This window comes from Oryctolagus cuniculus, chromosome 2 (genome assembly GCF_051225735.1).
Source record: "Oryctolagus cuniculus isolate XC-2025 breed Fujian yellow rabbit chromosome 2, ASM5122573v1, whole genome shotgun sequence".
Taxonomy (NCBI): Eukaryota; Metazoa; Chordata; class Mammalia; order Lagomorpha; family Leporidae; genus Oryctolagus; species Oryctolagus cuniculus.
In genome coordinates, this window is record NC_142868.1 from 139,997,549 (window position 1) to 140,011,830 (window position 14,282).

The window sequence follows — 14,282 nt, forward strand, 5'->3', positions numbered from 1 at the left end:
TGGAGGGTGAACCAACGGCAAAGGAAGACCTTTCTCTCTGTCTCTCTCTCTCACTGTCCACTCTGCCTGTCAAAAAAAAAAAAAAAATTCATACCTTGGGAGTTGAGCAGAACTCTGAACAGATCATGTGGATGAGACCCCAAAACCAGGAGGTGCTGAGTGAGGAAGGCTATTCAAGGGCCCGAGTGTTTGTGGTTGGCCTCTCTGGTCCCGTAAAGTGACTGCACAGCCATTCTTTCACTCAGGAATCTGAGGTCTACCATGTTCCAGAAGCAAATTACTCAGTGGTGATCTCTTCTAATAGCAAAGACAAGTAGAGGAACGAATCATTATTCCATGGACTGTGGAGCTACAAGAGAACTTGGAAATCATCTGGTCTAGCTCTCCAGGGAAAGAAACCCCAACACACCAACAGCAAACTGTGACTGGTGTGTGACTCTCCTATCTTCCCCTTTCCCACTTCCTTTCCTGAGCAAGTCCCTTAATTATTAGTTCCCTCATTGTCACACAGATTATAAGTAGTGGAATGTTTAGGAAAATGTGCAGAAGTCCTGAAGATGTAGGGGAACTATAGAGGTCCTCTGAGAGCAGGTGTGTTGGGGCTCTTTTTTTTTTTTTTTTTTTAAGATTTATTTATTTATTTGAAAGTCAGAGCTACACAGAGAAGGAGAGGCGGGGGGGGGAGGGGGAGGTCTTCTACCCGCTGGTTCACTCTCCAGTTGGCTGCAATGGTTGGAGTTGCGCTGATCTGAAGCCAGGAGCCAGGAGCTTCTTTGGGGCCTCCCACACGGGTGCAGGGGCCCAAGGACCTGGGCTGTCTTCTACTGCTTTCCCAGGCCATAGCAGAGAGCTGGCTCAGAAGTGGAGAAGCCAGGTCTTGAATCGGTGCCCATATGGGATGCCGGCACCGCATCCTGCTACGCCACAGTGCAGGCCACGGGACCCTTTTTTTAACCAATATAATTGAAATGGATGGAATTTAGAATACGTTTTATTCTCCCCAATTAGATCCCCTAACCTAGTTTAAACATGTAGAAATCCTAAGACTTCAAAAAAATTCATGTTTTTCTGATCATAAAAATAATTTTGGAATTTATAATTACTGGAAGACATAAAACAAGATAAAAGAAAAAAAACACCCATAACCTTGTAAGTAAGGAGTAACCCATATTTGTATCATGATTATTAACTCCCGATATTCTCTTATAGCTCCATTTATAAGGCAGACTTGGCTTATATTTATCCTTTACTTCACATATTCCTGTTTTCACTTATCATTATATCATAGAATGTCTCCCATGCCATTGAATAAACATTTGAAATTGTCCCATTTGATAGTCACTGAGTTGCCATTACATTGATGTACCTTGATCTTGGATGAATACAGACGTGACCCTTGGTTGGACATGTGTATCCGTAGATAGTCTAAATAGTGCTGTGATGAACATCTCCACACATAAATCTTTGTTCACACTTCTTATTACTTCCTTGGGGTAGATAACTGGAAGTTGAACTACCTGGGCAAGAGGCATGACCTTTTCCAAATCTCTTGGTACTGTCTGTCAAATTCAGAGGCATTTTAAATGTGAAGAAAAGGTCAGTGGAAAAGGCTCTCCTCCAACTCCTTTTATGAGACCGATTTATTGAACTTGCTGACCCAAACCAGTTTTTTTTTTTTTTTTTTTTGTATAACTTAACACATCTGAAACTTGATAATTACTAAAAAAAGATCCTTTGTCCAGGATAGATGCTGGATGACGTGGTTTCTTGTTTATTCAACAAGTGATTATTGGGCATGTACTGTGTCCTGGATACTGAGGGTAATCGGGGATAAACACATGAAGGGGAAAAAATAATACCCTCGGTGATGCCAGGTTTGAATGCTAGTACTCAGTGGAAATGTTGGCTTGTGGGCATCAGCTATGCCTCAAGTGAGGTTCCAGAGGCTGTTAGGATGAATTATTGTATTTATTTACAGTTTATTCCTTTGAGTATTTTTCCATTTTCCCCAAACCTCCCTCAATTTTGAAGAAGTCATGTGTGAGCTCTCTTTTCCTCTTTCCATATAATTTTTCCTACTCACCGACTGCTTGCTGGGAACAGTATGGAAATATTTAGTTTAGTAAAAAGTGTTTTGTTTTTTTTTTAAATAAAATTGGCCCTGCTTTCTAGAGAGCCAAGCTGCTTAGCTTTCTTGTGTCTTTGCTTTTTCCAAGGACATTGAAGTTCTGTAACGGAGAGCTTCACACTAATGGTGTAATAATTGGGTCTCCTGCATTCACTTTGTTTTCTGTAGTAAGGCAGGAAGCATCTAGTAAATAGTCCTTTCCTCCTTTTATGCACCCTACACTGCCTCCCATTTCTCTTCTCTTCCTGTCTATTAGCTGGATAGAAAGAGGAGCAATTATCCACGTAAATGAGACCAGTATAACTAGCAATAAAAGTCATCCATTATGTGGTAACTGTTGAACAGCAAGCTAAGCTTTCCAATAACACCAGACACAATCTATGTTTAATAAGTTTGATGTCTTCATACTCTTATTGTCTGAAGCTAAGAATACCCAGCACTAGACAAAGACCTGAACCACAATTTTCAGAAGTGATTAAAACTCTTTAGCATAGAAGTGTGGGACAATGGCTAAGCAAGGAAGGTTAGGATGAAATCAACCTCATTCCTTGTGTGTAGGAATCCAGTCCAGTCTGTGAAACTCATTGTCTATTAAAGGGAGGCTCAGCTTTTTTTTTTTTTTTTTTTAGTTTGCTTACCTAAGGAGAAAGTAAACATGTGATTATTATTATTTTATCTTTTTGTGATCCCAAATTTTACCAAACATTTGGAATGCTTTTGCATTTTTTGAATGACTTTTTTTTTGTTTGAATAAGGACTGATTTTTCAACATGTAGACAAACATTTGAATAACTAGCGGAAATAATAAATTACCAGCAGAAAGTGATTTCATTGCTTTTTAAGCAAAAAAAGCACCCTCAGGAATTTCACAGAAATGACTCCATTTTCAAATCATTCCCCATTGTAGCCATTTGATCTCCCTCTGGGGTGGACTGAAATGCAAGTTGACTTTCAATAAGAGAGCACCTACCTATTTTGTCTGGGAAAGCAAGCGGATTGGTGGGTGCTAGGGAAATCAACCACGACCTCAGAAAGTCATGATATGTTCTAGTTCTTTTCTTTAAACAAAACTTGCTTGTAAGAACTGCTTTGAAAGACCATGTTGTTCTTTTCAAGGAGTTTAATGAGTGCTCATTATTTGGACCATTTGCACTTTCCTGTTTCTCAGATCGCAAATGTATAATCCAATTACAGTTTGTGGATCTGGTTGGAAAGCAGTTGGTCAGGGCATTCAGATCTGGAGCCACTACTCTTGGAGACAGAACCACCGTGGGACTCAAGAATGTATAAAGAAGTGAAGGTCTCAAGTCAAGCTGTCTGGATAAATCTTGGTTTAGCTCAAACCAGCTTTGGGTGAACAGTGACTTAACCACTCTTAGTTGAAGTTCCCTTGGTCTCAGTTCCTCATTTGTGCACTTGTCTGCCTAATAGGGTCCCAAAGGGGATTAAATGAGATAATGCATGTGAAGTGTGTGGAATATAGAAACTGAAGAATGTGTGTAAGCTGATACTGTTATGCTGAAAACACACACATGCTAATCTTCTTGTTTCAGGGTCGATAGAGCAACATCCAGTAGATGGAACCAACACATTTGCCATCCATGTGTGGCTTTTCCTCTAACCTCATGCACATGCAAACCACTCTTCACACACATTACTGAGTTTTCTTCCTCTGGTGCACAGACATTTTCACCATATTGCCTCTAGAGTAGGTTCAAAATTTTATATTCTCTTTTAAGAGGTTTTCCTTTTATCTGCGCAGTGATAATCATTTCCTGTACTCTATCTGTGACATCATATACAAAATATGTTTCTTTCTGGCATCAAGTTGATATTGCTGGCTTGGAGTTTTTAAAGCCAAAACATAGATTTCACAAAGTCACACTAAAGAGTGGGCATGCAATGTATTAAATCAAGTACACAGAGATGGGCATCTTAACACACATCCCACCCACCACTTGGATGAAATCCACATTCTCTTGCATTTTCTGGCATCGAAGTCTGTTTGACTAGCACTCAATCTTGTCTTTCCAAACCTATCAGGTTTCTTCTCCTGGGGGTGTCTGGGCCTCATCCCCCTTTAAAGGACCCATGGGTACTTCCAAGTGCCTAGAATTGGGTATGGGAGGAATCAACCAAGATCTCAAACAGCAGTTGTTATAGAGTAGTTATTTTCTTTAAACAAAATTACTTGTAGGAACTGATTTTACTAGAATTGTTTGAACTTTTCTAGGAAGACTATTTGGATTAGGTTAGCTTCTCAGAGGTCTTTGGCCTACAAAAGGTTAAACATCTGTCTGACTAAATCTTCCTCCTACTCTTCCCATACCAGCATTCCCACCTATTGTCTGCAGCAACAGGCTTACCTTCCCTCCAGGATCATTTTTCTTTTCTTTTCTTTTTTTGTAAAGATTTACTTATTTATTTGAAAGTCAGAGTTACACAGAGAGAGGAGAGGCAGAGAGAGAGAGAGAGAGAGAGAGAGAGAGAGAGAGAGGTCTTCCATCCACTGGTTCACTCCCCAGATGGCCACAACTGCCAGAGCTGTGCTGATCAGGAGCCAGGAGTTTCTTCTGGGTCTCCACATGGGTGCAGGGGCCCAAGCATTTGGGCCATCTTCTGCTGCTTCCATAGCAGACAGCTGGATGGGAAGTGGAGCATCCAGGACTTGAACTGACGCCCATGTGGGATGCTGGCACTGCAGATGGTGGATTTACCCACTATGCCACAGCGCCGGCCCCCAGGATCTTTTCTTACAACATTTCATACTTCCTGCTTCTTGAGGTGTCTTCCACATAAACACACCCTCGTTGACACCATCTTTTGCCCTGTGACCACCTCCACCATTCTCTACTTATCCTCATATGACCTGAACAACTATTTATATAATAATTTTCCTCATAATATTTTACTCACTTAAATATATTTCAAAGGGAAACTAGTGGAGCGGTAATCAGAGGATATGAATATGGAAGTTGGAAAAGATTGTGACCTCAGAGAATAAATATTCCTTATGCAGCAGAAATTATAACCCAAGACTGGTGGTGTCAGAGGAGGGGAGCAAGGACTGGGGCTGGGGCTGGTTATCCTGTCCCAGGACTGAAAATAAGAGCACTCAGGAAAACAGTGGAGACTGCCAATGGGTGGCCAGATATGGGAAGTCTGGCTAATCTAGGTAGCAAAGCATACAGTGTTCCATTGGGAAGGGGTTGGAAGGAGGAGCTGTGTTACAGGATTTTAGAAACTGATTCAGGGTGTTGGGTGCAAAATAGCACACAAGGTAAGATTGCAAATGAAAAAGGAACTTTGGAAGGGAAAAAAAGTAAAAGCTGAAAGGGGATAATACAATCTAGTGAGTGTGGGGGCTGGATTGTAAGATAAAGAGGCTGCATTTTACAGAGGGGGAGCAGAGGGATGCAGGCTGTCCCAGAATGGAAGCTCCAGGCACTGGAGAGGCACTCGGAAATGGGCAGGAGCAAGCTGTGTGTGTGTCCATGTGTGTGTGTCTGTCCTGTAGGGGAGGAGGGGTTATGTCGACTAGAAAGTGGAAACCATTTTCTTCCTGTCTATAAAATCTGGCACAGGAACTTGAGCGCCCACCTCTTATTGGCAGAGAGAGACAAACATTTCACAGGCAGTGCTCAACAATGCCATTGTTGAACTCAGATGGTGAAAGCGGACTCAGGTGGTCTTTCATAGGCTGGGGCCAGGCCCTCGAGTGATGGGGCACGTAGCAATCCCTGGGTGACTTGTTACATCACAGGCTGCATGGCCTCCTCCAAGAAATTCTGATCTAACAAGTGGGGATGGGGCCTGAATGTCTGAATGTCTGCCTTTCGAAGTCCCTGTGTGATGCTGAAGTGCTGGCTGGGGACCTCACATTGAAAGCCACATGGCTAGGAAAACCAGGCCCTACCTTTTAGAGATTGTGCTCTAAGTTCTGTTTGAACAATAAATCATTGTTTATTAGTAAATGATAGTAAAATGGGGTCCCTGAACCTGCTCTTTTTTTTTTTTTTTTTTTTTTTTGACAGGCAGAGTGGACAGTGAGAGAGAGAGAGACAGAGAGAAAGGTCTTCCTTTACCGTTGGTTCACCCTCCAACGGCCACTGCGGCCGGTGCACCGCACTGATCCAAAGCCAGGAGCCAGATGCTTCTCCTGGTCTCCCATGCGGGTGCAGGGCCCAAACACTTGGGCCATCCTCCACTGTACTCCCTGGCCACAGCAGAGAGCTGGCCTGGAAGAGGAGCAACCGGGACAGAATCCGGCACCCTGACCAGGACTAGAACCCGGTGTGCCAGCACCGCAGGTGGAGGATTTAGCCTATTGAGCCGTGGCGCCAGCTTGAACCTACTCTTTCAATTCTGAACTAATGTAAAACATTCAATCTAAGCAACCTGAAGCATTTTGCATGTGAAATGAAAACACTTACAATTTCTATTAATTCTCATCAATGCAGTAGTTCACTAATGGAAAGAATTGTGTTTTCAGTCTTCACTCTTGGTTTTCTACTTTAATATGGAGTCTTAGTTTTGCTTTTCTCTGATCAGCTATAATTCCAGATTTAGTCTGTGGTGGCCTCTCAATGTCAAGAAGGAATGAGGAAAGAAGGGGAGGGCCGGGGCCGTCTTCTGTGCCACCCTTGAATTCAGTACAGTTTCAGAAGGATGCAGTTGCCGCGTTGCTCTCCCCCAGCCAGTGCAGGGCAGGATGGCCAGTGGTGCGGGAGGAGGCCTGTGATGCTGAGCCAGGAAACCCTTCTGGCCTGGCAGCCGTGCCGTTGACTGTCTGTGGGAACATTCTTCTCTCTGCACTCTGCCCACCGCGGCAGCTCCAGCCTTTCTCCTGGGTCCAGATCTGAGCTTGGAGGACCCTCAGTGGGGGAAGAATAGGGGAAAAGAACAGAACTGGTTGTGTCAGTGCATTTCTCAATGAATCCACACAGTGCACATGCCCTGACACTAGCTGGCAGGGCCAATGAGAAGCTTTGAAATGCTAGCATAAGTTTCACATTTTTCCTTGTTCAGACCGGACAGAGTTGTCTTTGCTCTTGGAAAAACATTCCAGGAATTGAGACAAGGACTGAGAGAATTGTTTAATCATGAGAAGGAAAACAGTTCAATCAGTATCTAATAAAAATAAACACCAGAAGAGATGATGGATGTTGACCTCTTAGCACTCCTTGTTTTCCGTGCTCAGCGACCTGTGTATGTGTTTGCTGTGGCTGTCCATATTTGTTGTTTCTTCTGCAGAAAAGGGAAAAAAGAGATCATTAGGGCAAATCTGATTCAGAGACTGAGTGCTTAGGTAGAGCTGCCAAATAAAATACAAGTTGCCTGGTCAAATCTGAATTTCAGACAGACAACACGTAACTTGCAGTTGGGACATACTTCTGCTTCTGAAATTATGCTGGCCTTCCTGTATGTTTAGTTGCTACCTCTGGCAATTTGACTTTGCTGTTTTGGCAGCAGGCACAACAATCAAGGCTGCATTCTGGCATCCCGAATGTTGAGGTTGTCTAGGTAGAAGGATGAATATATATATATATATATATATATTACTCTATTTATTATGTACAAATGGTGAATGAATTTTGTGTATTTCATACCTGTAGATTTAGGAGCATAGTGATATATTTGTGGATTATGTTAACCTTCAGAATTTATACTCATGATCTTACAAAAGGTAGAAAAAAAAGGCAAGGCTGGCACTTATAGAGAGCCAAAAATGAGCCTTTTCCCTCTTTTTTGTGGTAGTCAACTGGTACTGTCAGTCAGACACATGCCGTAAGAGTTGATTAACAGACAGGCCACATTTGGATCAACTGTGCTGCATTCAACATTTCTTTGAACAATAGTTATAATCTGTTGGGGAGAAATATCAATTTAAAGGTCAAGTGCTTTCATAAAAAAGGTGATTATTCAGTATTTCATACTTTGAACCAAAGCACACACCAGGATTCACTGCATCTCTGTCTTCTGCACAGCACATATATGCTGCGAAATGGATTGCTTAATTATACGATTATCTGTCTTCAGGGACGATATGTGAACATGAATGGGAGCCGCCAGGAGAGGCCCATTGCTTTCCTTGTGATCTTTAATCTATAGCTATAGCCATTACAGGTTACAAGTTGACTTTTAAAACAAATATCTAAAATATAAATTACTTTTACAGTGCAAAGTGGGCATTTTGGTATAAAAGAGCTCCTGGAACTGAAAGATGGACACATTTCATGATGGGGCTCCTGGCCAACGTCATTTCTTTTTCTCTTCCTCTGATGTTTCAGTGGTCAGCCAGTGTGTGTGGGGGGGAGGGAGATTCAGCCTCCTAAATAACCAGGGTGAGGAGGAAGGCCATCCTTTGTTGGTGAGTCGTGTAGTATAATAATAGAAACGAAGACTATGCTGTGAATCCAAAGTCTAGGAAAATCTGGAGTGGCCAGGTGCCACAAGAGCTCAGAGATTAGAGGGGTTAAACATAGGTGACCAAACATTGTTAGTCTCTTTGTGTGTCTTCCTTATTCCTCTGGGGTTCGTTGTAGAGTGGGGGGTTCACTGTACAGGGAAAAATTAAAATTGTGATGCTAGTGTCAGCTAAAAATAGCCAGAGAGCTGGGTCCAGTCTCTGCAGCATATTAGGTAGGTGGTGAAGGTACAAACAGATCCAAGCAGTTAGTTCTTCCTTCCAAGACTCGGTTCCAAATGGTACCCTGTATTCCAGTGGCCTCTAATGGCCTCCAATGGGGGCTGGTTTAGCTTTATATATTATGACAAGAAATTTTCAGGCAGCTTCAGAAGACAGAAAAAGAGAAACAAAACGCTGGACAACTTTGCAAAGGTTACGTTATGTCTGCTGACCGAGGTCTTCCACCTGAATGTTCAGTCTTAAGGAGGCACTGCTTTTGCTTCCAAGGGCATCTGAAGGCTCTGAGGATCATGTTCAGGGTCAGTTCTAATATGTAACACAAACTGCCCACCCCCACTCCTGCACTTGACAGAATGAAAATATTTGCATATGTTTCTGTATGTCAAGTTTGTCTAATTAATTCCATATCCTTATAAGCTTATTTACAAATGCAACATATTTGGAAGGGGAAAATTTGCCAAGAAGCAGGCAAGTCTCCTTGCAAAGCTGAAAATATTTTTTTACAACCCAAAGATGAGCACCAGAGATACCAGAATAACTCATTTTGTAAAGATTGCCAAGAAATCCTTATTTTGAAATCCCTGTGCCCGCAATTACCTCATGCCAGGTGAGGCATCCACCTTTGAAACCACAGATAGACATTTGCTTTTCTCCAACTCTGCTGCATGGTTTCAAAGAGCTTTTTATTTTTATTTTTTATTTATTTATTTTTTTTTGCCTTTCTTGGCTCCGAGTGGCTGCAACACATGGTAAATCTTTAACTTCAAGTGTCCTTCTGTGGTGACCAACTAAAATATTAGCAAAATAAATGTTTTATGGGAAAATGTTGGCAGGAACCCCAACAGAAACAGGTGGTATTGGGTTATTTCAATATAATGTAATGATACAGCCAGGTTTCCATCTGGACAGCATGTGGTTCTGTGTGCTCAGAGAGTATCAAAGAGTGTGAGTATGCACTGGGGAAACTGGCAGTGTACAAGTGTGCAGCTAGATGGCTACTTTACAAAATAAGAGTCTGGGTTTTGGGTCCTCTGGGTTAAATATTTTTACTGTCAAAATCTGAATTTCTTCATAAAATATTAAAGGCGAAGCAAACCTCTGACATGCAGTACTGAGCGGCGTCATTATAAGGCAGTTCCTGGAAACCAGAGAGAGCGCACATTAAAGCGAGGCGTTTATTATAAAAGAGTTCATTACCCTTGGAAGTAAGACTTGTTTTAGAGGAAGCCTCAGAAAAGGGAAGTTTTTTTTTTTTTTTTTCAAAGCAAGGCTTACTATACTGTGAAAAACTGCTCAGTCTTATGGGTGAGAATACACCTAGAAAATAAAGAGTAAATGGGGTTAGTTGATTGCTAAAGGTCTGATTGTAATCCAAAGCTAAAGAGCTGTATCCTTAATTTACCACCAGGGAAGAGTCTTTCCCCTCTTCCATAAAACCCCTGCTTCAGGCGCTTCAAGACACATGGAGTTAGGAACACTTGGAACATTCGGGTTTGCGCTCAGTTCTCCTCTCTATATATCCGGGCGAAGCTCGATAATAAACTCTTGGCACAGTAACTCCTTGTATGTATCCCAGAGAGGGGCATCAAATTATGGCTATATGCAGACGTAGATCCTCTTCAGAGGCAGAGGGACCTCATTCCCTGGCTCTCTCAACTCTAGCCAGAGGAAGAAAGCTGAAATGTGCACATGGGAGTAAGCAATTTGGAAGTGGCTTGGAAGTTCCTTGATGCCGACTAAAAGACTTGGGAAGCCAGGGGCACCATCTGCCAAAATGAAGGAGCCACTTGGACCTTGGTGTACTTGGCTGGGAAGGCTTGATTTCTAGAGAATTCTTTGCAGCCACCAATTGGTAGTTCAGCAAACATTGAGACAGTGAAAACAAAGGCCCAGGTATGAAATCCAAGGGCTGGTAGGCAGCAGTGAGGGAGCAGGAAAGGCCCAGAAGACGAGGTAATGAAGTCAAAGCACCTAATCACAGCACCCTCTGGCCACTAGGTACCACAGGAAATAGACACTTGCATGGCTACTGCTTGTTACTCAGAGAGTGAGCTCCCCTAAAATAGCTGTGTTTTCTAGATCAGTGAGGATGGAGGAGATGATGTGATAGAGTCCTGGATCCCCTGAGTTTGACTGTGTTACTGTTGCTCTTGGGAGGCCAGACTGAGAACAAGGAGAGACTGACGTCCTGGGGGCACGAAAGCCCACAGGGGGCATGGGTCCTGAATTACTTGGGAAGATGATTTTCTCCATCTGGAGCAGAGCTGACACAAAATATCTCTCCTCCCATCTCTCTCTAACTCTTTCAATAAATAAAATAAATTAAAAAAAATGAGAGATGAAAGATATATTTGGCTACCAAACACTTTAAAACTTCAATATCCCCAAACTATGAGGGATGTTAAAAGACAAAAAACTGGGAAAACATATGTATAATCTGTAAGTCATCTGAAAGGTACATATCACACACACATACAGTACTTCTACTAATCAAAGATAGAGATATGCTAATAGAAAAATGGATAAAGGCCATGAATTAATGATTCAGGAAGAAAAGATACAAATGGACAATAGACAAATAAGAACAAGTCCAACTTCAGTAGCAATAAAAGCAATTAAATTATAACTGACAGGCCTTATTTTCTCTTTTAAATTGGCAAAGAGAAAAAAATAATACTAAAATTGGTGGTAGGGAAAGTGACCATACCTTGGGGCACTTTTGTATACCATTGGTAGTATGATTGGAATGACTTATTTATAGGGCAGTTTGTCAATGTGTATCACAGAGTGCATTTTGTTCTCACCCATTGGTCTGGCTAGTTATTTGTCCCATGAAATACAAGTTTGGGAGAGGACTTGTTCCTGGGTGCAGCCGTTGAAGCAATGGTAACACATTAGAAATGAAGTGAGTGCTCGGTAATAGGCAATTGGCTGAAGTATACCATGTGGGGTAGAATATTATCCAGTCACTCAAAATGACCTTATGGAAGAATAGCTAATGCCATGGAAAAGTGTTCAGTATGCATTCCTTAGTGAAAAAATAATATCCATTTTTTCCCCTAAGTATTGTATACGTTTAACCACTTAAAATGGGGGGAAAAAAGACACAAAAATGTTAATCAGATTTCAGGTCTAACTTTCTAATCAAGGGTATTATTTTTTCCTTTATGATGTGTTTTCTTGGGTTTTTACAATAATAATAACAATGATTGTATATGAGTATATAAGTATTTGTACTCCAGAACAAAATGGTACTGAGAAGTGGACTATTTTCTGTATAGTTTATTTAGTAGCACATGGTAGAGTGGTGTGTTTGTTTGTGGGGGTGGAGGGAAGAGCACTAAGATTCTGGTGCTCAAAAACACATAATTTGAAATAGTTACTGTCATTTCTGAGCATATTATTGAGTATATCATTACAAGGAAAGCTGGCATGTTTTACAAAGATCCATAGAGAGGAAACTGACTTCACAATTTCCAGGTAAAGTTGGGGTGCTGTTGATTTTCTGGGTGCATTAAAATAAAAATTCTAGGCAACTTCACAAGGTTTTAACCTGACCTGGAAATAGACTCAGCCCGGGAAGCAGAGTGTTATTGACCAGGGTTGTCTCCATATGTCCCAGTATGAGCAGACTGAGATCTAGTTTCTCTGACATTCACAATTTCAAACTTTAAGTCTCTCTGTACTGGAGAGAGAGACAGAGAGAGAGAGAGAGACAGAGAGACACAGAGAGAGAGACAGAGAGAGAGAGAGCCTGAAGAAACAGAAAGAGAGGATATACTTTGCGGAGGTGGGCATTGTAAGCCTTTTCTTTCTATTGTGAGCAGAAGCCTCCTGCTTTGATTAGTTAATATTCTAATTTGAGTTGAATTTATCAGCTTTGTTCATGATCACTTTTTCAAAAGAGTTTAATTAACTATTTAATGAAGGAATTTACTTTGCTGTGCAAACTCATGCCTCATTAAACCTCAGCTGGAGACTCCTGAAGGCAGGATTGGTGTTCCTTGCTTGTGGTCTGCTTAGTCCCACTAATTGTGGCTGGCTGGTCTAGAGCTAGGAAATAGAGTTCTGAATCTCTGGGCCCCAGATTCAGAACCTTGACCTTTCATGGTGAACTCCAGATACCACTCAAAATACTTAACCTTTTCAGGGGAAGGATTACTAGTCAGCTGCTGGAGTTTGTTGAGCACAATCTTGATGTTGGCCTCCTGTATGCCTCTCCCTCCAACAAAGTATCTTTATTTTATGTTTGTATTCCTTTGTAATTCTCTGTTAAATACAAATCTGTGTTCAACTGCACCATTTTCTCTAATCAAATGAAGATATTCTAAATTTCATTGCTCTTATTCTTGATATGGATAATTTTCCCCAGCTATTGTATTTGCACATAAAAATCAATTATTCATTCATCATTTTAAAAAAAATTTTAGAAGTTTATTTATTTTAACTTTTATTTGAAAGGCAGAGAGACAGAGACAGAAAGAGAGAGAGAGAGAGAGATCTTCCATCGACTGGCTTATTCCCCAAAAGCCTGCAGCAATCAGAGCTGGGCCTGGCAAAAGCTTGAGGCACAGAACTCAGTTTGGGTCTCCCATCGAAGTGGTAGGGACCCAAGCACTTGAGCCATCACCTACTTCCTCTTAGGGTAGGCACTAGCAAGAAGCTAAACTGGAAGTAGAGGGGCCTGGACTTGAACCAGGCAATCTGATATTATGGGATGTGGATGCCCCCACTGGTGTCCTAACTTGTTTGCCAAGTGTCAACCCCTAATCTTTTATAATTTTATAAAGATTTCAAATAACATCAGAACATACTCAGTAGAACAGCCTATTTACCCTCCTGAGGGTTGTCAAACAATTCATTTCCACTTGTTAAGTGTCGGTTAATCTATATCATCAGTATAAGATAAGCAGAGTTAGGACAGCTATGTTGTGTGGACCGGTATCGAATGCCTCTCTATCTGTTTTCTTCTCTTTGGTATGTAAAGTGTAATATGGAGTGGAAAATTAACTAGGATTTGTACTTCTTTTGACTGATGTGTTTTTCCAGTGCCAAATGGTTGTCTGCTCAAGTTAGTCCATCTCAGTTGCCTCTTCATGGCAAGAAACGGGACAGTCTATTCACTCTGGCAGCCAAGTTCCAGTGTACCATGCCAAAGCCCTGTAAAGTGGTATGGAAGCTCTTTGCTCTGACTTGAAAAATGCAAGTGTTTTCTGCTAGATAAATCAATATACGGTGGCCCCAAATTAAATGTCTTCATTTCAAAGTGGCTGGACTTCGTTTATATCTATGGAGAGGAGAGAAAGTCTAGAGAATTGGAGAAAATCCAAACCAGTTCATCAACCCTTAATGTTTTCAAGAACATTTTATTTTGCTACAGTGTCTAGTAAAGAGTTTAAGACTGGCTTGGTGAGGGATGAAAAGCAGAGCTATTTTAAGACTGGTGACTTCATAAGCTTCAGAGCATGGACCCAATTAAGCCAGAAACCTTGAAGAAGGTGTGCA